The 24323-nt window shown below is 31.7% G+C and overlaps 1 protein-coding gene across 1 annotated transcript in view; it reads left to right on the top strand.

The window, feature by feature from the left end:
- The window catches only part of LOC130450704 (probable G-protein coupled receptor 158), a 452310-nt gene that overhangs the window by 134662 nt on the left and 293325 nt on the right, over positions 1-24323 (top strand). The window lies entirely within an intron of this gene.

A 24323-nucleotide genomic window follows, 5' to 3' on the forward strand; every position in this document is an offset into this window, starting at 1 on the left:
AAAAAAAAAATAATCGAACCTATTCACGCAAAAAATATTTTAGTCGCAAAGCGCAAAGTGTTTTTTTATTATTACAACAATACCAAAATATTGTGTTGAGCGTTCGGGCGATTCGGGCGGCGTAAAAAAAATAATAAATAGATAATAGTAAAGAATAAGCCGCTTGCCGCAAAAACGACAGAATATATTAATAGGTACTTTTCTATCCAACTAGACTAAAAATTTACCTCATATCTCGCCTCACTAATCAAATTTCGACTACGTACACTAATAGGGCATATTTTATTCTTGCACCCAGGCTCGGCCCTGTATATATTCAAATGAATTGTCTAAATTTGTCAGAAGTTGTCGATTGACATCCATCGAAGCCAAGTGAAATCGATTGTCACTTTATATTGATATATGTCTTCTGATGTCTATTGACGTCGATTGAGATCATTGACATAAATTCTTATATACTCGTATTAAGGTGAATTGTCGTTTACCTCTGTCAGATATTATCGATTAACATCCATTGAAGCCGATTTGCTCGTAAATAATTTTGAAATCATTATTGATATGAGAAGCACAATGTAAAAAATAGCCCTATGTGATTTTTGGTGTAATAAACCATGTCAAGTGAGGTGAATTTTATTTTTGTTATGAACATATATTTTGTGAATGTTCTCATCAAGCGTAATAAAAAGATTAATAGCTTCACCTTGTTGCGCTGCTATTTTATTCCGCGTTTCTATTATTTTTGTCAACCGCATTTATCACTCCCAACCTCACATACCTACTTTTCTGATTCCAGTCATTTAATTCACGTTCAGCAATTTATTTTATTATGTGATTCACATCTCATTAAGTTAAGCGAAAAATCTGTAATGTGACCGTTTCCACCTCTATTTAAAATATTTTAACGTTCATGACCAACCGACCAGAAAAATCCTAAAAAGTACATAACAATTCATTCATAATAAACTTCACTTCACAACCTTTATAGTGAAAATTAGAGAGAGGGTCAAAATTGTCACACTGCTCCTGTCAAAAGGCATCTGTCATTAGATCAATGTTTCATTCAAAAAGTCACTGATCTCTATTCTATTTAACGAACAAATTCAATTTTGCGTTTTTTAAGAGAAACTCATGCCAATGCCAATGAATAGATTCAACTACAATAATTACAATCGAACGGTGTGCTCTAGGCTTATGCTAGTCACTAGCAAAGTCCTACAAGAACTAGTGATCCAGATCGTTTTTGGTGCCCGGTCACTTGGGCAACAAGGGCAAAGAGGCGGACTCGCTCACGAAATTGGGTTAGACAAATCTACCAACGGACCGGGAACCCATTTCTCTACTATTACATCTCTCAATGGTCTGTTTGCAAAGCAGACTCTGCGGAGATACATAAAGACCTGGAATGAGCTAATGCACACATACATGGGCTTTCTGTCTTTCTTGCCAAACAAGTGCTCCACATGAATAAGCGCAAAATTCGTCTGGTGACTGAACTTTATAACTATCTAAGAAGCCATCTTCACACTATGGGCATCAAGGACTACCCGGATTCCCGCTGGTTCATGCAAATCACGTCAAGCGCGCGGTTAAAACACCTTGGCAAGCCTCAGTCAGTGACGTCAATAGGTTCACGCCAAAGCGCCTGATCGACTTTGCAAAGGACATCAACCTTTGGTAATTTTAAGTGGGGCCCTATTTGCTTAACTGTTCTTGGCCGCCTACTTTCCTACTATAGATTATAACGACATCTAGCTATTGAACCAGAGTAACAAAACATTGTGAACTGAATACTAGACAAGTCCAGTTTTTAATTTAAGACTAAAACAATTGATTGAGAAGTAAAATCAATTTAATAACTAATAATCTCAACTGCAATTGGGGGATGATATTTTGACAGCAGTGAAAATTTGATGAGCATATCCACAGTAATGAAAACAGAAAACAAAATAGACAAGTGAGAGAACTTATCAATTGAAATGAAAGTAAGAATGAAACAAGGAAACACAGAAAGAAAAAAATTTCTGGCTCATGCATTATTACATATCGCATACCGCTCCAGAGAATACCTTCACAGGTTCGAAGATGAAGGTTCCCCGATGTCCCCAATTTGTGCAGGAAACAACGAAAGTGCGGAGCACGTATTTTTCGTATTCACGCGATTCAGAATGCTTCGTCACACCTGGGAAGCAAAAATAGAAGTAGCACGTTCCGCTTCTTAGGTGTTGAAAAAAACTTCCCTCTGAAAAGAATAAAAGGAAGAAGCAGCAGAATCGACAGAGTCATTGACGGAAGAGCTCTATAACTGGATTCTTCCTCCTAATGGCAGTCTTGCGGAAGAATGAGAAGCTGGAGATAGAAGAGGATTTTTTAGTCAGTATGTGAAAGGTAGCGAATCTGACATACCAGCCAAAGCACCAAGCTCTGAAGATACGTTGCAGTAGTTTTTATCCAAATCTCTATAAAATAAAACCAGCTATTAATTGGCTAAAGGGTAAAAGTCTATGGACGAACATTATTTTATTAATTGATTGATCGAAAAATGGTTTTTCTTGTTCATCATAAATAAGCTGAATAAATTGTGGACCTAAGAAGGACTATTTGTTATTATTGTCGATTGTTGTAATCAGATAATACTTCTTGAGCGTTATACTCTGGTTCCTGCAGAGATATTTTCAGAAGAAGCCAATTTTCTTCCTTTCGGAGAAATGCTAGCTTTTTGGTAGTATTGTAAGTTCCGATTAATCAAAAACGTGTGATTCGAGTCAACTAAAGGACACGTCGCGTTAGAAACGCGAAGAAATGAATAATATATTTTGTATCTCCGAATCCAATTGGAGGCCCCTCACTCTCAATCAACACAAATATATAAATGAAACTATAGAAAGAACAAGATTCACTAAAAAGAAATAAAAACAATCAAATAAAACTAGTGTTATAATATTGAGATAAAAATATAAAATAAAGAGAAGGTCAAACAAATTTATAATGACGGTTATTTACATATTTTTTTGTTTCTTCGTGTTTCCTGTTATGTAAAAATAATAATTAACCTAGAAAGAATATAAGTAGGAATATAGATAACCTACATTGAAGAGTCGTTCTCCTAGTAGTTACTCGTGCCAAATAGAAGAATGTACTACAGCTACAACTACTACTGAAGCTATCTATAGTACAGTGTACAGAGAGAGTTGGATTAACGTGATGAGAAAAGAAGTACCACCACCTAACTATCCTTCTCCCAAAAAGGCAAGTTTATAAAGTATATAATAATTGTAACTTCAAGAACAGAGGACTGGCAACTATGATTCATTTATTTAATTCATAAAGCAAACTATCATCATGTACAGTTTCCGAGCAATGTATCACAACTTGTTTTTTATCTGTATTGAATCAAATGTTCAAGAGGAAATCATATGATTTAAAACACATAATAATTTTTAAATCGAAACACTGTGTGTATCTGGAATTCGTACCTACATATGTTTATAAATTCAATAAAATTAATGGACTGGAACAACTTTTCCATTCTACTACCTCCAGTTGTAATTTATCTTTTTTTGGAATTCTCAGAGTTTAAGAAACCCTAATGGTAGCGGTAGATAAAATAATAAAATACGGGAAAATATCGTGAGGGAAGCTGGAGAAAAAGTGTATCAATTCGAAAAAAATAATATAATTTCTCCTATCACGGTATGATACAACGACGACGAACTTACCAAATATGAAGTTACAAGGTTACAAATCCATGACACTTTCACTCAGAATTCCGAAATACTTATTCAGTAGTAGATACAATGTGGCGCATTATGTTTCATTTAGATTTCTGATAAATTCATTCGAATTTCTGCTAAAAGATGTAATTGGATTTTTTTCTAGTTGGGTATTTCTATTCACTGTTGATTGAAATATATAAATTTTATTCAAATCAAATGTTGAAACATACGCTATACGAGAACAATAGCCTTGTTTATATGTGGTATTAAAACCTATTTTCAAATATACCTTTAGGTTGGTTTTTTAATTTATTATGAAAGCATTGGTCAATTTAAATAATTATATATGATAAAAATTGAATCAATTCTACATTCAGTTACGGTTTATTTATAATTGGAACTGTATTTGATTTGATCATAATATGGAATAATTTATGGCACTTGTGATTAAATAATAAATTTTCTGATCAGGAGCAGTGGTGTGAAAGTTCAAACACAAACTTTATATAGAATATTCAAATGAAAACTATTCACTATTATAAAAAATCGAAAAATACGACCAAACGTTATAACAAAAATGTTTAGTACCTAAATCAAAGTGCGTAATTTCAATTCTGCTAATAATTTGAGATTAAAGCCAAATTGCCATCAGAAAACTTTTTTTCCACGAAGCAAATTGAAAATACGAGGGCGATTCACATATAATCGAGACAAACGCACACATTTATTTATTTTCGAAAATATTAAAAAAAACTTTACAGTTTTCCAGGTAATTCCCCTCACTAATTACACAGAGTGATAAATCCGGATTATAGGGGAGATATTCTAGTATCTTCCACCCCAGTTTTGTTATTTTATTGAGCGGGAGTAGCGCGAGAAAAATCGCACTTCGCGCTGAAATGCGATTTATAGAACGTTGTGTGCGCAGGAAATCAATATACAGCACTCCTCTTCTGTTCCAGAATACTTGGTTGTCTTCGCTTTGACTGACGCTCTTTCCTTCTTCTTTCTCCACTCCACTGACGACACTTTGTGCTCGGGAGTATGATAGTGAGCTTGTTTTTTGTCTGTACTAAAACTCGAATTAAAAAACCGTCTCCTCCGCCTCGTCTTGCGTCAGCTAGCGACGGCAAATTTCCAACTGCATAATTATTTACTTGAAGTTCAACAATTTGTGAACCGTTATTCTGATGTATTAAAGGTGTTCATGGATGATAAGCTCTACACTACCAATATTTATGCCGAGAGCAACGGAAATGTTTAGAACATTTATCGTACGGCTCTCCAAACTGAGTTGTCCTTCGCGGAGACTGTTGTCTGGTATGATGCTGGTTTGCGGTTGACGATCATGCGGCTTATTTTCGACGGTTTCGCGACCATCTTTGAACACTTTCGCCAATTTGAATACAATACACGTACTCACGCTTTCACTACCGGATTGATTTCATGAACGCCGAAGAATATTTGTGTTATGGTATGTTTTGGTACGTTTAATGCCTTATCACAACAAAAAACGAATTAAATGACATTAGTTCGCGCAAAGGTGCGGCAGTCGGAACTTGACGTTCACTCAGGCAAATGGAAACTATTCCACATTGTTAGTGAACTAACACATAATTGAACCCTGACTTTCAAAACATATAGGCGCGCCATTTACAGCATTTGATTCGATCATATTTGGACCATCCTCGAATATCAAGTAGTGTCAGAAAACAATGATTATATAAACAATAAGAAACAAACAATAGAAGTCTTCTCAAAAAAGATGGAGTAGAATCCAAGATAATCCTCAAACCCATAACTGAGAATAAAGTACCTAACTAGTTTAATAAATAAACTAATAAGAAATACCGCTCCTCGTTCAGACAACATAATAGGAGCAACAAAAATATACCTGAATAGGAATAGTTATTGCCTTAAAGTCTTAGCATAATTTCTTTTTTTTTCACACCACTGCCACTTTTTCACATGTATTTGTGTGCACGGTATGTAGGAGTAAAAGTGTCTCTATATCCAAATTAATTCAATAGTCACCAGCCAGAATTGAACAAAAAAGGAAATGGACAATCAACATATTTCCTATTAGCTTATGGTGGATTTTCATTTTTTCATGAGAAAGGTTTCTAGACGATATCAAACAAAAGAGCAAAAAACGACTCTCAGAAAGTCTGATGAAGGAATCATTGTTTCGAATTAATGCATTTTGGAAGGAATCACTTTGAAGAAAACTCAGGATCCCTTGTTTATTCTATCATTCTATCTTCAGCACACATTATTAATATCTGCTTCCAATCAGAAAAAAATTCAAGTAAATGAAAAGAGTCACTACCGTGTACAAATCAGGTGATCCCAGCGAATTAACTGATTATAGGCCTATTACAGTGATGAATAACCTAGCTAAAATTTTTGAGGATGCAGTTAACGTAATATAATGATTTTTCCTCTCTCAACACAGTTTCTCACAACAATCTACTCGACAAGCGAAGTAACTATGATATAGGAGGTGTAGCTTTAGAACGCTTACTACATTATTTGCAAATAGAAGCCAACGGGTGAAAGTAGGTGATGCTAAGAGCTCCAGCTCCATATTATAGACAGATTTTCCACAAGAAACACTATTGGGTCTTACGCGGACGATATAACTATTATTTTCACTAAAAAAAGAGGTTAAACACTCAGCAGAAACAGCATTGCAAGAGATAAGTTTATGACTAAATAATAATCTACTAACTTTATACATATTAACAACAATATGCATCAATTTTAGCTCCACTGTCATAAAACAACCCAATAATATTAACATTAGATAGCAATGAAATATCTAGGTGTGATCCTAGATATTCGACAAACTATAGAAAAGAAGAGTATGATATAATGGCATATACTCGAAATATGATCTGTTGTACACAAAGGTTTCGTCGCTTTTACCTACTATATCTCAGGTGCGAATCGCCTTGCTTCCACTTATTATTTTTCTTATTAATCGTCCGTAGTTCTTCGAATCGTGTACTAATTTAATCATAATGGTTATGATTATCATTGATATTGAAATTTTATAATATTTCATTCAATATCTACATAACACAAAATGTAACAACATACAAAACAGAAGGCTGACTGAGGAAATTAAAGCTGGAAGACATCTCTAGGTTTTTCACGCTTTCTATGCCTAATCTATAGTTCACATTTATAGCAAATGAAGATAATACGGTAGAACTTGATATTTTTTTTATTCATCAAGCTAACCCCCTTTTGATTTTATTATTTCGGTGCACAATTTTGGCGTTTTCTGTAACAATTTCGCCAAAAATCGTCGTCTATTTGGCTCCATTCGTTTTTCAAGATATTCCACTAATTTTATGGGAAGAGGAAGTAGGACGTTGCTTTCTGACTTCCTTGTCCAATCTATCCATCACTTCTAGTGCATTCTTCATTTTCAATTCATTCAAATACTCTTTGGACAGAAATAATTCTAGGAATCGTTGTTTTGCTAGAAGATACATTTTCTGTCTGTTTCTTCAAAATGCCTTCATTTTTTACCAGGTCTCGAATCCGACTGCAATCTTAATATTTTAATTTGACATCTTGAAAAAGGTTTCTACGCTGCCGCTCTTCCAAAAAGAGCAGCTTATCTCAATCTCCTCTCCACTGTAGATTCATTCAGCTGAGCTGTTATCTCTGGGGCTGTGAGTCGTTGATCACGTTTACTGTTCAATACAATACACTTATCTTTAGCGGCTTTTCGAGACTATGAAGACTTTTAATGGATACACGAGCTTCAATCGATAGTTCTTTGATTTCAAAACTTACAAGTCTGAATTTGCGAGAACAATTCATATATATGAACTTCACAGAAAGATGTCTTGATCCAAAAAAATATAAATCACTGCACGTTCTTGCGTCTCACGGAGCTAACTAGGACTAAACTATAATCATAAATACCGCAAAAATGATTCACAGTTAAAGAATACTAAACAAATCAGCCAACATATAAACATACGCTCGTGTAATGTGAGCAAAAAACGGATACCATTATTTTTAATTTTTATGGTAAAATGTAATTGAAATTTAATGAATGGATAATGGGGAGGGTAAAAACTTTTGACCGGTGGTATGAACCATAATGAATATTATTTTACTATTTAAATAAATTCAAATTTAATTTTTAATTAAAATACACTAAGTGTTAGGAAGTGCTGAGGTTACAAGCAAGTACAACAGATACTATATCTATATGTATAATTGATCTAACAACGTGATTAGTTACCAATAAAAAAATCAATCAGTAATATAAAACAAATTTCCAATGCAATTTACTTAGCAGTGTATTCAGAATTTGAAATAAATACGAATTCCATCCTCTCAAAATGTAAATTAGCCACATTAAATGGGCGTATACAGTACAGCAACTTCCATAGCCTCGTTGTTAATTACTTATGGTTCATTCTCTTTATTTATAACTGATGCTGTTTCCAGAAATTTACTTATATGTGGCAGTTCTTCCGGCATAATCAACATTAACTGTAATTTCTGTAGGTTAGCATGAATCTACAATATCATTGTCACGGTTATTATACTACGTAGGTATATGTAAATGTTGATATTCTAATGTGAACTAACACTTTGGAAAACGTTTTTAATAACAATGCTTTTGTCTCAATCGAAACATTATTTAATTTTTGATGAAACCTAGTTTACTAGTATTAACACCCAAATGAATCATTTTTTACTATAAGCATAATACATTTCCGGAATCCCCTTTTATGGAGAACAAAAACTTAATACAAATATGGATATCCAAATATCTCTGACATATCTTTGCAACAACTCAAATTCATTTAGGGACACAGTATATTAATAATACTACAATAAACCTGTATATATGTGCTTTGTCGATGTGAGAAAAGATTTTGACAGAGTGAGATTAAATGATGTCCCATAAATATTGAGAGCTATGAGACTAAATCATACAGTACCTAATACAAGATATTGATACTTTGTGCAAAACAAAAATCATAATGGGCCGCCATCCGGTTCTACAGGACTTTATTATTTCAAATAAAACACCCTGTATATTAATACATTTTCTAAATCTACGTCAAATTTTAGTATACTTTTGTCTAAAAATGCTTACTTTTCCCTTAAAGATATGGAGATGGTTTCCGTTCAGTTGAAAAATTTTTCATTTTATACAGGGTTTGTATAAAAAGTGTTCAAAGTATAACTTCATTAATAAAACCCGGTTTTTTTCTATTTTAATGCATTTAGGGGTAAAATATGAGGCAAATTCATGTATACTTTCCTATACCTAAACCTAACCGTTATCCAGATGTTAAATGTTTTCTGTAAATTTCTAGAGATGCAGGTGTGGCTTAAATTTTATTTATTCATTATTAAATTTTCGATTCATCATTTTAACGATTTTCGAAAGTATCAACAATTGACTAATGACAGTTAAATAAGTGTCATTTATTACAACTAAAAGTATAAATAAAAAATTTAAACTTTTAAAAAAATACAATAAAAATCCTGAAATATCTCGGAAATGACTAAAAGTTGGAATGGGATTAGTAAATGAAATTTTATTTGATTTTTTATATAGACCTTGACAAGACAAAGAAAAATATGTTAAATTTATTTCTTAGTGCTTTTATCAACGGGTCAAAATAAAATTTAGACTACACCTGCATCTATAAAAATTTACAGAAAATATTTAATATCTGGATAACGGTTAGGTTTAGGTATAGGAAAGTATATATGACTTATTTTTCACCACTGAATACATTAAAATAGAAAAAACCGGATATGTTCAAAAAAATAAAGAAATTTGATATTTATGAAGTTAAACTTTGAATACTTTTTATACTCACCCTTTATAAAATGAAAAAAGTATGCATTTTTAGAAAAAAGTTTTCAGACAAAAGTGTACTAAAATTTCACGTCAATTTTAAAAACGTATTAAGATACAGGGTGTTTTATTTAAAATAACAAAGTTACAGTCGATTTCCGGTAGAACCTGAGGTTGGCCAACTATGAAAATATTTTAGTTAAAAAAAGTCGTATCCAAAAAACCAACCATAGGAATTTTTATGATATTACTATAAGTATTTTGTCATATACAGATAGTTTCAACTCGTCGTGGGACACCCTGTAGATATAAATGTAAATACAGTAATCTGACTAAAAGACTCACTCATATTTAATTTGATAATGGAAAAATAATAGAACATTTGACCAAATCAGCGGGTTTCACAATGAATACATCCACGCCGTCTGCTATATTGACGATATTGTCCTTATTGCCTATATTGAAGAAAATCTTCAAACGCTACTACATTCCTTTAAACTGAAAGCAAAACAACTCAATATTGTCATCAATACCGAGAAGACCAAATGCCTAATAACGACCAAAGAACCGATACGATCTAAGTTGGAAATCGCCTCAAATGTTATCGAGCAAGTGACTCATATTAAATACCTGGGAGCGGAAATATCCAGTTATGGAAACGTGTTCAATGAAGTGACAGTAAAAATAATGGAAGCGGCTCTAATTTCAAAATATATCCTGGAAGATATATTTTTGGAAGAACAAATATCGAAAGTAAAATCAAGATATATAAAACGACTACAGCCGATGAGAACAGTCGAAATGAAAACTAAGAAGTATACAAGGCAAAACTCTACTCGACAGTGTGAAGATAACAGAAAATGGGTACACAAGACATATGTAAAAATTCTGGAATAAACATTTAAAAAGAATGGACAGTAGGGTAGTTAAGGACACAAAAGGAAGAGACCACAGGGAAGACCAACTAAACGATGGCGATAATGCTGGACTTCGTCTGCCATGGAAGACTTGCTGGCAATGAATAGAACAATATGGTCATCCATTCTAGAAAAAAGAAGAATGAGTTTAATAACAAGGTTTGGAAAAATTGTGTTTCCATAAATTGGGAACTCAAGGAATATCACTATATTGATATATCACTATATTAATAAGAATCTAAAGTTTAATGTGATAATACCGCATTCACTACTATGTGACCGTTTTTCAGAAAAAAACAATGAGAAGCAGAAAAAGGATTTGCGTCTATGTAATGATTTTGCTTGTTAGTAATTACAAATTTGACAAAATCAAAACAAGTTCAAAATACATGACGGGTCTAAAATGAATTCTCCCAGTTTTCCTTGTTTGAAATATGTTTCAACCAATCATTTCGCGAGGGAAATGAGAAAAGTTGCAGAGGAGTCAAGTTGTTCAACCTGAATAGATTAACAAAATGCCTTTGTTTTCTTAAGTTATTATCATGTTACGTATTTTATTTTGTATTCTAGACAAGCAAATTATTTATGAACATAAATTTTGGAAATTTACAAATGGATCTAGGGAAGTATGGTTGGAATCAATCTACTTCCTTCTGTACGATAAAACGTTATTAAGACAATTTTTTGTAACTGCACAATGGGCGAGTTCCAAAAACGACTTCAAAAAATGAGCTTATTTTATTTGGTTTCTTTAGCTATTTTCATGAACTTTATTTTGCTTTGAGCAAGTATCATGCAATTTGAAGAGAGTTTTCAAGACTATTCGTGTGGAAATCTCCAACAGAAAATATACTAACATTTTTTTGCATACTGAACACATTGTTTACACTACCACTACATCAACACTCACAATTACACTGCCTGATGTGTGCTTCGATAACTAAGTTATCGTCTTCAAAGAATGAAGGAAAAATTTTTTAGTTTAGTGGTAATGTAAATAGTGTGTTCACTATGCATATCAGCAAAGGTTCTAAAGATTACAATAGTTTCGATACTGAATAAATGAAATCAAAAACATTACTCCATAAGAAGCAAGTACGAGGCATATTTTTTAAGTAAGTACCGTTTTGCGATTCCGCCGCCGCAACCCCAAGGTCGGCGTTCCGCACATGCGCGCTGGTTACCTACATCTCGTGTCTACGCACTGACACCATTACAGTCTGATTCTTCATTGTGTACGTTGTTTACTGAGTGTTTAAGACGCCTCCGACAATCGTGAGTCCCGCCGATTGTGAGATACGGGCTTTTATACGATTTCTTAGTTCTAAAGGCGTAAAACCGATCGTTATTCATAGTGATATCTGTGAAGTTTACGGATAAAACATTATGAGTGATGGAATAGTAAGGAAATGGATGAGAGCATTTAAAGATAGCCACACAAATGTGAATTATGAAGAACGGAATGGGCTTCCTTCGGTCGTTAGTGAAGATATTGTGCAGAAAGTGGACGAAAAGGTGAGAGAAAACAGACGCTTTACAATTTCATCATTGTGCGACTACGAAGAAACACCTGTGCGGTCAGCGTCTTCAAGACAGTTGTGATACAGTGGTTAACAAGTCAGGCGGCAGAATTTTATGAGGAGGGTATTCAAAAACTGGTGCCACGTTATGACAAGTGCCTCAATATTAACGGAAATTATGTAGGAAAGTAGATTAACGTACAGGCTTTCATGTAAAAAAAAATTATTGCGATATCTTTACACTTCTTTTTTTAAATTCCAAAACGGTACTTACTTAAAAAATATGCCTCGTACATACGAGGTCTGGCTATCAAATAACGAGAGAGAAAATTTTTACACGAGGAATTACAGATGACAAAAGTCTGTCCGAAGCTGGTGCCAAAAAATCTGACTCCTGACCAAAAGCTCTTTCGTCAACAGGTCTGCTCAGATTTCCATGAAAAGTTAGAGAGGTTAGGACAAGATCTTCTCTGAAAAGGACTCGATTTGAGTCTATAGAAGCGGCTTAGCAAAAAACTGCAGAGCTCCTAAACGCTCTTATCAAAGAAGACTTCAAGCACTGCTTCGATCCATGAAAAAAACGTATGGAAAGGTGTGTAGCGAGGGGGGGAGTATATTGTAGGGGAGCATTTTCGTTACCAGTCTCGTTATTTAATAGCCAGACCTCGTATTATGGAATATGTGAATATCAGTATTGTACATAATCTACAATTTCTACTTAAGCTATTTTTTTCGAAGACTAACTTTGAATTTTGGCATTCACGGAATCAATCAATCATAATTGTATTATAATAGTATCCGAAACATTCATGTAAAGTTCCAGATTTTGCAATTTAAACAGGCGCCCACTCATTTTCTACATTAATTTGACTGGACTATATGCTTCAAATTCTAGACAAAGGGAAAATTTCTTGGAAATGCAATCCGGCGAAATTCAAATTCATGATACGTGTGGTAGGAAGTATATATACATGCATTTAAATTTAGTATTTTCGTTTTCATTATACTTTCATCAGTAGTAATTTTATATTGAGTTTGTTCAATTACTTTTTATTTCCCATTCATATTTTAATATTAATTCACAGAGTGTTGAGTTGGAATCTTATTATGTTATGGATCAGAAAAGCCTCGGTCCGTGTTAGACACAAATAATAATATTTATTACTGATGTCATTGTAATTCAGCTTCTCCCATACTTATATAATCTAAACATAATCCTTATATATTATATACTGAGTAACATAAAAATATGTCTAGACTAGATATACACGGTGTCTCAATGGCAATTCTTGCCTTAAATAAATGCTGAGGTAAAATATTCCGAAAAAAATCTTATGAAATCTGTCATTGATGATTTTAAGGGGCACAAATTTTACCATAACATTTGTATACAAAAAGTCAACTCTTTCGAATGTTAGTAGTTGTGGTTCAAGATTCTAAAGTACTGTAAAATAGTGTTCATAGGGACACAAGCACCTATAGAGTGCCTATTTCATTCACTTGATGCAGATTCCTCACTCTGGGTCATTTGAAATCGAGATGTCTGGAGAACTTGAATTTCTAAGAGCTTCGCCTCAAAAAATTGTTCATTTCTTCACTCCAAATGTGTTTAAATTAACCGTCAAACATTCGGAAATACCTTGTACCATTAGAAGATAGTTGAAATTCTTCATTATGTGATCACATTTTTATAGACGATTTAAAAATAATTCAAAAATCTTTTAAAAGAGGTATCACTCAACTAATCTACCTTTTCAATGTTCTTATCACCTCCTCAGTTATTTAAAACTGATAGTTTTAATTCACACACCGTGTATACGTAAACTTAGGACATTAGCATAACAGTATCCTGCAGTATGGTATTTTTTTTTCAAAGATAAAATTCATGACACGCTGCCAAAAAGAAACAGATCAATGATGATTATAGATAGCAATTTTGTTGCCAATTCAAGTAGAAATAATGAGATGATATTGGTAAATGAACCAAACGTAAAGTTTCTATGGTTAACTGCTAATCTCATCATGAACTGAATATATCTGAATTTCAGATATGCTTTGAATTTTCTCGAAGGGTCGAAATTATTTTGAAATGAAAACATGTACTGCGTGTTAAAACTATGTTAGGCACGTGTTTTGATTTGACATATACAGACACTAAATTGGTACATTAGTAGATCACTGCCAAAAAACAGTAAACTTCGTTAAACCGAACAATTTCACAATTACTATAGAGCCGATTTTCTTGTTAAATCAAATCTACTGTTTTAATTGGACATTACTTTAATACTCAAAATATATAGTAGAAAGAGAATTTTTAGACAACAAAATAGCTCTTATCTTTTTGTGGCATTTGTTATGATTTCTTCGGGTTTCTGCTTTCCCTTTTATCAACTTCTGTACCTTGCCCAGGCATTTTTACTGATCTTTTTCGATCCACTCTATAGAGATGTCAAGCCTATGTAAGTTTTTCTTTTTGGATTTCTTTTAGTATTGATTTTATATTAAAAGCTTCCCTTATACCATTATTTTGTAATCCATTGTGTCTGGTGCCTTTAAATGAATAATATTAACTACTAATTATTCATTTTCGTGCCTTTTGAGATTCTTTCCGAATTTCTTTTTAATAATACACACTACCTATGTTACGATGATTCTTTTAATCACCCCTGTTTCTTGATTTCCATTGTCTCTATATGTCTACCTGCCTCAATATTTGAAACTCATCAATTATTCCAAACCCCCGCACAAAAAAGTATCGCATTATGTATAAAAATGTCAAAATTGCTTACAAAATCAACTATATTGGAATTTGATTATTTTTAAACTACTAGAAACTAACTACAGAGTATAATTTTCAGAAAAAAATTTAAAAGAAATGTTATTTGGATTTTGCTTCTTTTCAGTTTTAGTTGAGCATAGATCGAGAGTACACAGTTTTATTGCGCATTTTTAGCTTAATATTGGCTATTCGAGAGAGTGTAAACAGAAATTTGAATTTTACCATTGAGGAAATTGTTAGAATAATTGCTTTTATTGAAAACGGGCGCAACCAGTACGTTCCTAATATACCGTTTTGGGTTGTTGTGTGTCCTAGAGGGCTTGTCGTCGGCAACTACACTTACAGACAATAGATTTTTGAAACTGTGAATTTTACGAAGAAGACAAGTAGCAATACAGCTTCAACAAAAGTTAGCTGAAACTCGAAATGTAAGAGTAACTTCAAAAACCGTGAGAAATGTTCCAAGAAATGATAGACACACACAGCCAGAGTAGCTAATAACTGGCTGAGGAACAGCTAGGTTCAGATTCCCACGGGAACATGCGAACTGGAATGTTCAAGATTAGAGTAATGTATTTTTCACGGACGAGCTCAGATTTATGTACTATAGATCGGCAAATACCTGTTTATAGGAAAGATGGTCCGAGGTATTTTCTTTGTAACATGAGACATTGAATAAGTTTCTGAGGAGGATCTATCATGTTATGGGATGAAATATCTTTAAGTGATTGGTCAGAATTGATGGAAAATTCCTCATAAATGCGTAACAGATATATTAGCCTCACGTTGTTTCTCTTTTTATTGGTAATGACGTGTTAATGCATGTTCTCATGTCGCTGTAATATTACACCAGTCACTTCAAGATGGGGATATTGTAGTTTCAGACTAACCTGCCCTGAGACCAGACCTAAAGCACATTGAGCATATATCGGATAATATTTACTGATGTGAGATACGCAGATTTTACACCACCTAAGTTTCAATCAATTTTATATCATGTTCAGTCTGTTATTTATTTAAATAATGGAAACAATTGAGACTATCTGAGTACATTCATATAAATAATAATAGTTATTCTATATCATTGCAATTCAAAGTGATGCGAGACTTCTTTGGCGGAGTGTATTTCGATTTTGACATATTCTTCTTTTTATCTTATTAACATTATTTTGGTTCTTAGTGTATTTGGATTCATTCCACCCGTTTATATATATATATATATATATATATATATATATATATATATATATATATATATATATATTTATATATTTATAAAATTTATAAGAACTTGGTTGGTGACAAAGTAATTTCGGTTTTGTAAAATAAAATTAAACATTTTTTTAACAAAGAATTGTTTTCAATCAATTATATATTTTCCGTTTTGCTCAATAACTTTTTGCCATCTTTCTTTCGTCATGATACCCCACTCATAAAATTTGTGGCCCTTATCAACAAAAAACTGAACCAGGTGCGATTGAAGGTCATCATCATTTGTGAAAGTTTGACCATTCAAAGAATTGTGAACTTTGAAATAAATAGTAATTAGATGATGCACAATCAGGCATGATGGGGGATGTGGCATCACTTCTCAGATTAGCTCCAATAGTTTTCCACGAGTTGACAAACATGTGTAAGACCTTGCATTATTATGGTGGAACATTAAACCTTTCCGATTGGACAATTCTGGCCGTTTCTCTGTGAAAAACTGACAGCATGTACTTTTTTTGTTGTTTTTCAACTTTCGATGTGATTTGTGCTGGTTCATCGTGTTTGCTCCATGATCATTACTGTACAGGACCCTTTTTTCATTACCAGTGATGATTCTTTCCAATAAAGGGTTGGTTTCATTTCGTTTAAGGTGCATATCGCAAATGTTGAATCTTTGTGTTAAACTAATTTCTTTCAATTCGTGAAACACCCAAATATCGAGCTTCTTAAATAGCCCATAACATTTTAATTGCTTTTAAATTGTGATATATGCGATACATGCAGCCTCTTCGCAACCGCTCTAACAATTATATGACGATCCTCTTCAATTATGACTTGGATTTGGTCAACATTAACTTCAGTAGGCCAACCAGAACAATGCTCAACTTTAAGGGGAAAATCTCAAGAGCGAAATGTTAGTTTCTACACCTCATTTGAAATTAATTCACAAATAATAGCTTCAATAAAAGTCACGGACTACGTCAATGTGACCAATAGCACTAACATAAGCTATTCAAAAAATAAAGCAATGCTCTATCACTAAAAAGGGAAAATACTTAGTTGCCAACCTTATATTATTCTGAATTCGAACTTCTGAATTTGCTATTGAATTTCTCGATTTATAACTTTATATGAGAAAAAACTTGAACAACTAAATATGTTATTAGATCAATGAATATTTATACATAATTTTTGTGTCTAACTCTTTGCAATGCTGAAATTATATCATTTAAAATCAGTAGCATGGTGATAAATGAAAAGTAATCAATTTTGATAGTAAATAATGTGTTTCAATTAAAAAAAAATAACCACCGATATTTCACATTAAGTGGAAATGGAGTTTATTATTCAAGTGTCCCTAAAATAAATCGATCGATGCAAAAACGGACGCAAAACGACTTTTTAAAGTTAAACAGAACCTTTTTTGGTCTAATTTATACATCCTCATATATTAAATATTCAGAAATAGCTTATATCATATGAGCTCATGTAAGTAATGAGCGTTGATACAAATTGCACAGTGGAAAGAATTACCAAATTGACCAAAAAATAACACCAAAGGAAACTCTAAATTATTTGTTTTTGTATTTTCATGCTATTTAAATGTATGAAAAAAAATGCGGATACGCCATGTCTCATTTTCTTTTAGTATATATGTCGGGTAGTATCGTAAAGCGCTTTTCGATTTGTTGAACAATATATAATGCATTTATTCGTTTTTTGTATGGACCATTCTACAACAACATATTTGTGAAGCATCATTTATAACTGCTTAGAATATTAAAAAAGGCTATTTTGATAGAACGCTGCCACAACAGCATACATTTTTTATTGAAACTAAAGGAAGAGAGACATTATTTGAGGACAAACCCTAAGATTCAAACTAATCCGTTTATAATTATTCCATTCCAAATTCAACGATGGTAGTTTGGATGAATTGAATGGGTTTTCATGATTTATATCATCTGTAGAATATCTGCAGTTATTCCATGAAATTTCTCCACTTTAAAACAAACCAGAAAAATTGTGGTAGGATGCAAACTAATGAAACGAAAAGAATGTAACAAAAATGGAAGAAAAAATAATTTTTGGGCGATCTGAGGTCGAGAGGTGGAAGAGATGAGTTGTTAGGAGTAGAAAAGAGTTTATCTCAATTTGCTGCAAAACTACAATTCCTTTGAATAAATAACAGTTGTAGGTGATTGAAGATCTACAGAACAATTTTTGTATTTATACTTTTTGCACGCAACTTTAATATGTGTTAAAATCAAATAAGTTTTTGATTCCATATTGTTATCTTTAAAAATAATATTCTTTGTCACAAAACTCACCTTTTTTATGTACCAAACAAGTTCAATAGCTTTGATTTATAATATTTATTTTTCCACATTATTTCTTTTTATTATCTAAGAAGCAACTTAATTTTCGATCCATAAATTAATTCGATTTTTTCAATTCATTGAGAACATTCACCACACCAAGGTATATTTTCAGTATAATATCAGAAAGTGAAGATTTTAATCAACAAAGAACTCATATATTTTTTTAAAGCCGAAGTTCTTTACTGAAAATGGGTATAAACCATGTTTTCACCCTAAAAAACGCACCCCATTCCAATTCCCGACCTCGGGGCGTCCATAAATCATTTTTCCTATTTTTGTTATAGTCTATTCCTATTCCAATGGGTTTTGTCCTACTACTAATTTTTTTTCAATTTTTAACCATTTTCAATTGTTGAACTACATCATACCCAATTTCCGATATTTGGCAGAATTCATTATATTTTGAATAAATATTGCATCAGGTAGAAATTTGTTCTAAGAGAGACACATTTTTACGCTGCATCTGCATTTGTCAACCCACTCCGTTCCACTTATTTTTATATAAAAAATATAACATATGTGACCCATTATTAGATTGTTGTTTAGATTAGAGTATTTAGATAGCACCATCGATTTATTCTATATATACAGAGCATTTTAAAACAGAAATTCAGCTCTCATATAAGTGGGGCAAAATATTAGCCTATAATTACTAATTTGTCTGTTTTTCCTATACTATATTAGAAAAACTATTGCAAGAAAGTAATAATTTGATACTCGAACAGTTTAAAATTATTTTTTGTTGATGATTTAGGTATTTTTTGAATATTGTTTGAAAATGGTACATTTTATTGAAGAAAAATATTATTTCCATATTTTCATTTTTTGAAAACAGAAAGCTGTTTCTTAACTCATATAAATTAGTGCTAGTAGAAAAGTTTCATTCAACAGGGTTAATAAAAAAACTATGGAAAAAACTGAGCCTCCTGTAAAAATTCATTGACTAATTATATAATAATTGACGTAACAATCGGATAACAGGAATGCAAAAAATAATAATAATTATAAAGAATGAATTTTTATATATTTAACGCTTAAATAAAACTTAAAATTTATTAATAATCAAATGGTTTACGTATATTGAAAGTTGATTAATGAATAAAAAGTCATTTACAGAAACAGTGATAAAACTGCTTACCATGTCTACAGAAAACTTGTTGGTTCAAACTACCACATAATGAGCTTATAAAGAATAAAGAAGCTCAAAAGAATATAAAGTTTGTGGAATAAAGAAAAAGAATTTTTCAACTCAAAAATATTCGCCGACTACATTCACCGAAATACTTAAATTCTTCAGCGAACAAGGAGTGATAATCAATTTCTAATTCCCAGTTAGATGGGTCCTATCACGTTTTGTGATCTATTTATAATTAAGGCTAGAAACGCAAAAAATTGACTCGATCTCTCACTCAGACATTTTCAACACTGAATAAATATTTTTTTAAGTGGTTTTTATCATTTGTACTCAGATATATTGTAAATTAGTAGATTATTTGAATGCCCCGTATTTCACGTTAAGACATATTTAAAATAATAAATATTACCAGCATAACAGATTTGGGAGAGCACTGATTATTGAAAAATAGTCATAGAATTTATTTGTGTTCTTAAATATGTAGGACTCAGGAATGTGAAAAGTTTCTGGTGAAATTTAGAATGTTATTTACATTGTTGGGGAATGTTTACCACGCTTGTTGTTGTCAAAAGTAGTTGGATTTATGAATAAGAGATATATCTGATTAGTTTCTCGAATATATTGGTCTAAACGCAAAAAACGAGTATCCCGTTCCATGAAGTTATTTTATCCAAGTGCAGAAAACTATAGAGACGATCAGAAACATGTTCAATGAAAAAGGTTAATTAAAATAAATATTTCATGAATGATTAAGAGTTATTAAAAACTCAATCACATTAAAACGTTTTCATTTGTTTAGTGCACCATTCTTGGATAATTTTTATAGCAGAAATTCATCATAATGTGATGTTTTTCTTCTAATTTATTTAAGCAGTTCTTAAAAGGGGGTGAATCATACGCTTCTGTTTCTCACTTACTTACTTGATTCACTTATACATTTACACTAAACTATTTACTATTCACTAAACTATGCACTAAACACTTATCTAATTCATCTAAGCATATACACCGTTTACTTGTCTATTTCGATGTGTTCGGATTAACATCAGATTATTTAATGATTTTCTCACTGATAAACAAGCGCTTATTTATACAAAACGGATTTCTGGATAAATCGGTTATAGAATGTGAACAAATAGAAATTGATCCTAAAATAACTGCCACAACATACTGTAAATAAGTCATAAAACAACATAAACAAATCGCCTCCGTATATAAAAACATGAAAACAGAACCTGAGAATTCAAATTCAATTAGCATAATAGAACAGAGCCGGTTTCACAATCTACGTCAATGGACGAAGTCGTAACAATAAGAAGTTCATAAAGAAACGTGATATAATTCTCATGCATTTAAGTTAGCCTGCGTCACAAGTTACAGCATAAATAATTATCCATAAAATGAGTTACCAGTTTTTTTACTGCAATTTTCTTCTGTCATTCTTTCAGATGACCAACCAATTATCTTAAATTACTGCTCCTATTGTTTTTAAGTTAAGCTGATTATTGTCATATATATATATATATATATATATATATATATATATATATATATATATATATATATATATATATATATATATATATATATATATTGATTTCTATCGTTTCTGTCTAATTAGCACGAGATTACAGATATTTTGCCTGTATCACACTTAATATTCAGCATCTATAAACAATGATAATTTTCAAACAAAATTTCACAGAAATTTCAAATAAAAAGATGTATCAATTTAATGACTCACAAAACCAACCTATGTTTTCTTAATCACTGATTTGAGATTATAAATATGATCTTTAGACAAACCCCCCATTTTTTACATGTAAGATTTTCGATCTGTGTAGGATCCCAAGAGCATACTTATTTAGCTTCAACAACATCAAAAAGAATTTATGTGAACTGTATCGGCTAGTCAAACAGAATCGAAAAAGCTAAGTTGACACACATGGTAACTAAATTTAAGTATTGAGCAAATAACGATGAGATAGACAGCCACAGGCGCTCGAAAGACGAAATACGTTACATAAAATTCAATAATTGCAATTCCTCTTTAATTTCATTTCCTAGAAGATACGATTCAATAAAAAAAACAAACAACTTTTCCTTATTATATTCTGTTGGTATTTTCATTACAATTTTTTTAACTACTTAGCATTTTAAGAAAAACAAAAATCCATACGCTACGATAGTTTATTACAACATTTATTATAATTTTTTTTAATTCTTTGATCAATATTTATAGAGATTTATTGAAAATTTAAAAATTTTGTAGGTAGTTTAAACATTTCAGTAATGCCGCCATATTGCGCGACGTCATAGGTATAAAAAAGAAACTGAACATATGATAGAAAGTAAATACGACAATTATTCTCTTGATTATTACATCATAAGCGTTATTATTAAATTTTGATTAATCTAAAAAATGGTATATAAATTGTGCTTTGTGCCAGGATGTGAAAAAAACACGCCTGATACACCTGATGAAGTTTTTTCATGATGCCAAGAAATTCGATTATACAACAAAAATGGTTGGTCGTTTTGATGTAATTATTTTTATTACCAGGATCATTTTAATTCGAGTAAAATTCAAATTTAACTTTTTTAATATCTTATAGTAATTTACTCCATTATGCTATTAACTTTTAACGTGATTATGTAATAATGTAAGAACTTAACCTATATAAAGTTTATTCACTTTATTCTTATATATAAAAAAATGTTTTATCTATACGTAACTAATAAATAAGAACTGAATTATAACAGCACGCGCTATGTTGCCCGCTACGATAACCTCGTGATCATCATCAAGCAGACTGCTCAATGTATTTATTGAACCTATGACGTCTCAACTGAAAACCAATGAGAATCGTTCGAGATTTTTGAGATTTTCTATTGAATTTTGAGATATTATTTTTTCACTTCCAATTAAATATTTTACTTTCTACTACGTGACTAATAAGTTGGGTAGAAAAAAATTTGGTATGTTTTGCAAATATGCAGTTTTTTCTTGAAATATAGATGGAAATACATTGAAAAAACTAGTTGGTTTGACTGTATACACCAACGCCGACATCGTTTATTATTAAGGTGATATTTTATTATTCATGGCTATGCCACCCACTAGCCGTGAAACTAGTCGCATATTTGACAGAAGAGTCAATCAAATTTCAAATATTAATTTGTATATCGCCCAGCTGCACCACAGGATGCCACTGTCACGAAAACGTAAATCACAGATTTTGAACAATAAATCGAGACAAGCAATAATTTATATTATTCCTTGTATTAGTATTTTAGCGGAATCGCTATCTTAACATTTTACTATTGTTCTACGGGGTAAGCATACCACTTGGTAACAGTGATATAATATCCAGAAAATTATTAGTACCGAACAAATATGATGTTTGGAGAGGACAATTATTGTGATAGCAATTACTTAGTCATTTGTGTTCCACCCTCATTTGGAAGAAAGCTAGTTTGGAAAATCCTCATAAATTTATCATTATTTGATAGTGACTAAAATTTTTTTCATTATAGAAAAAAATAAGTTTAATATGTATGCATAATCAAACATAAACCCTTAATGGATTTAAAACTAGGGTTGAGTGATGTCAGAAAAGTCACACAGCCATTTGGTACATCGATTGGTAGAAAAAACGTGATTTAATTTAACAGAATGTTCGGAAATTTTGTTTCGCATCGAAATCTTCTGGTAATATGGAACTTGTTTTTCTCTAATTTTAAATGAATGTATGCTACGATAGTAGTACTAAGAATTCTAACAGAGAAGAGAGGATCGAGAAAATTTTCGCATTGAATTATCCTATTTGGTTTTGTAGTTTCATGTACCGATTGGATGAAAGAGAATTTCAGGCTTATTTTAGGTCAGTGAAACGTATTATTAATAAATTATCTTTCTAGGGTATTCATAAAGATGAAAATATTTCTCAATTTTTTTTATTTTCTCCAAGCATATGACATCAGTTCATGCAACAGTTTATTCCTTTGATCATATCCTCATAAAAGTTGAAAATCAATTTTTCAGATGAGATCCGCAAATACTAATCGTTGGCTTTCATAAGATATCTTATATACAGGATAGCTAATTTTTCACTCGTGTGAAGTTACACGTAGGTTTCAACCCGTACAGCTGACATGTGATAAATTGCTTTCCAGATAAGGCAATATATACACGAGAAACGTTGCCACATCAGCTTATAGTTTTAGTAAACTTTATATAAATTATAGGAATCAATAGATCACCTACTAAGTGAATATTAAATAAAAACTATCATGTCAGTTCAAATTATTCATACTTATATTGAAATTTATGGAATAGTTTTAGATATATGAATTATTTACAAACATTCTTCCATTTGATTTTGTTATTTCATGATTTGTTAATATAGTTTTATTTTTTAACGTAATGATGACTTCTGAATCTATTTCCTAAATAATGAGAGATCTGACCTAATTGAACGGCATGTTTAACAGCTATTTTTGGAAGATTTGAGCTATTGGAATATTTTGTAAAAGTATTGAACCCTTTATGACCTATTCTATCTTGCATACGAACTTAATGTTGAACTATACATTTGTACGAGGATGTATTGATATCTAGTTAGCCTAGACCAGATCCATGCATAAACAAAATATTGCGTTACCATAGCAACGAATAACTTATTAGAAGTGTCAGTGTAAAGTTTGACATCAAAAAAGTAAACCAGAGTTACGCATTAAATTAAAAGAAAAAAGATGTACACCGAAATTGTGAAAATCGAAATATTGGAGTATCGAGCCACCATCAAGTACCTGTAT

This window comes from Diorhabda sublineata, chromosome X (assembly GCF_026230105.1).
Source record: "Diorhabda sublineata isolate icDioSubl1.1 chromosome X, icDioSubl1.1, whole genome shotgun sequence".
Classification (NCBI taxonomy): Eukaryota; Metazoa; Arthropoda; class Insecta; order Coleoptera; family Chrysomelidae; genus Diorhabda; species Diorhabda sublineata.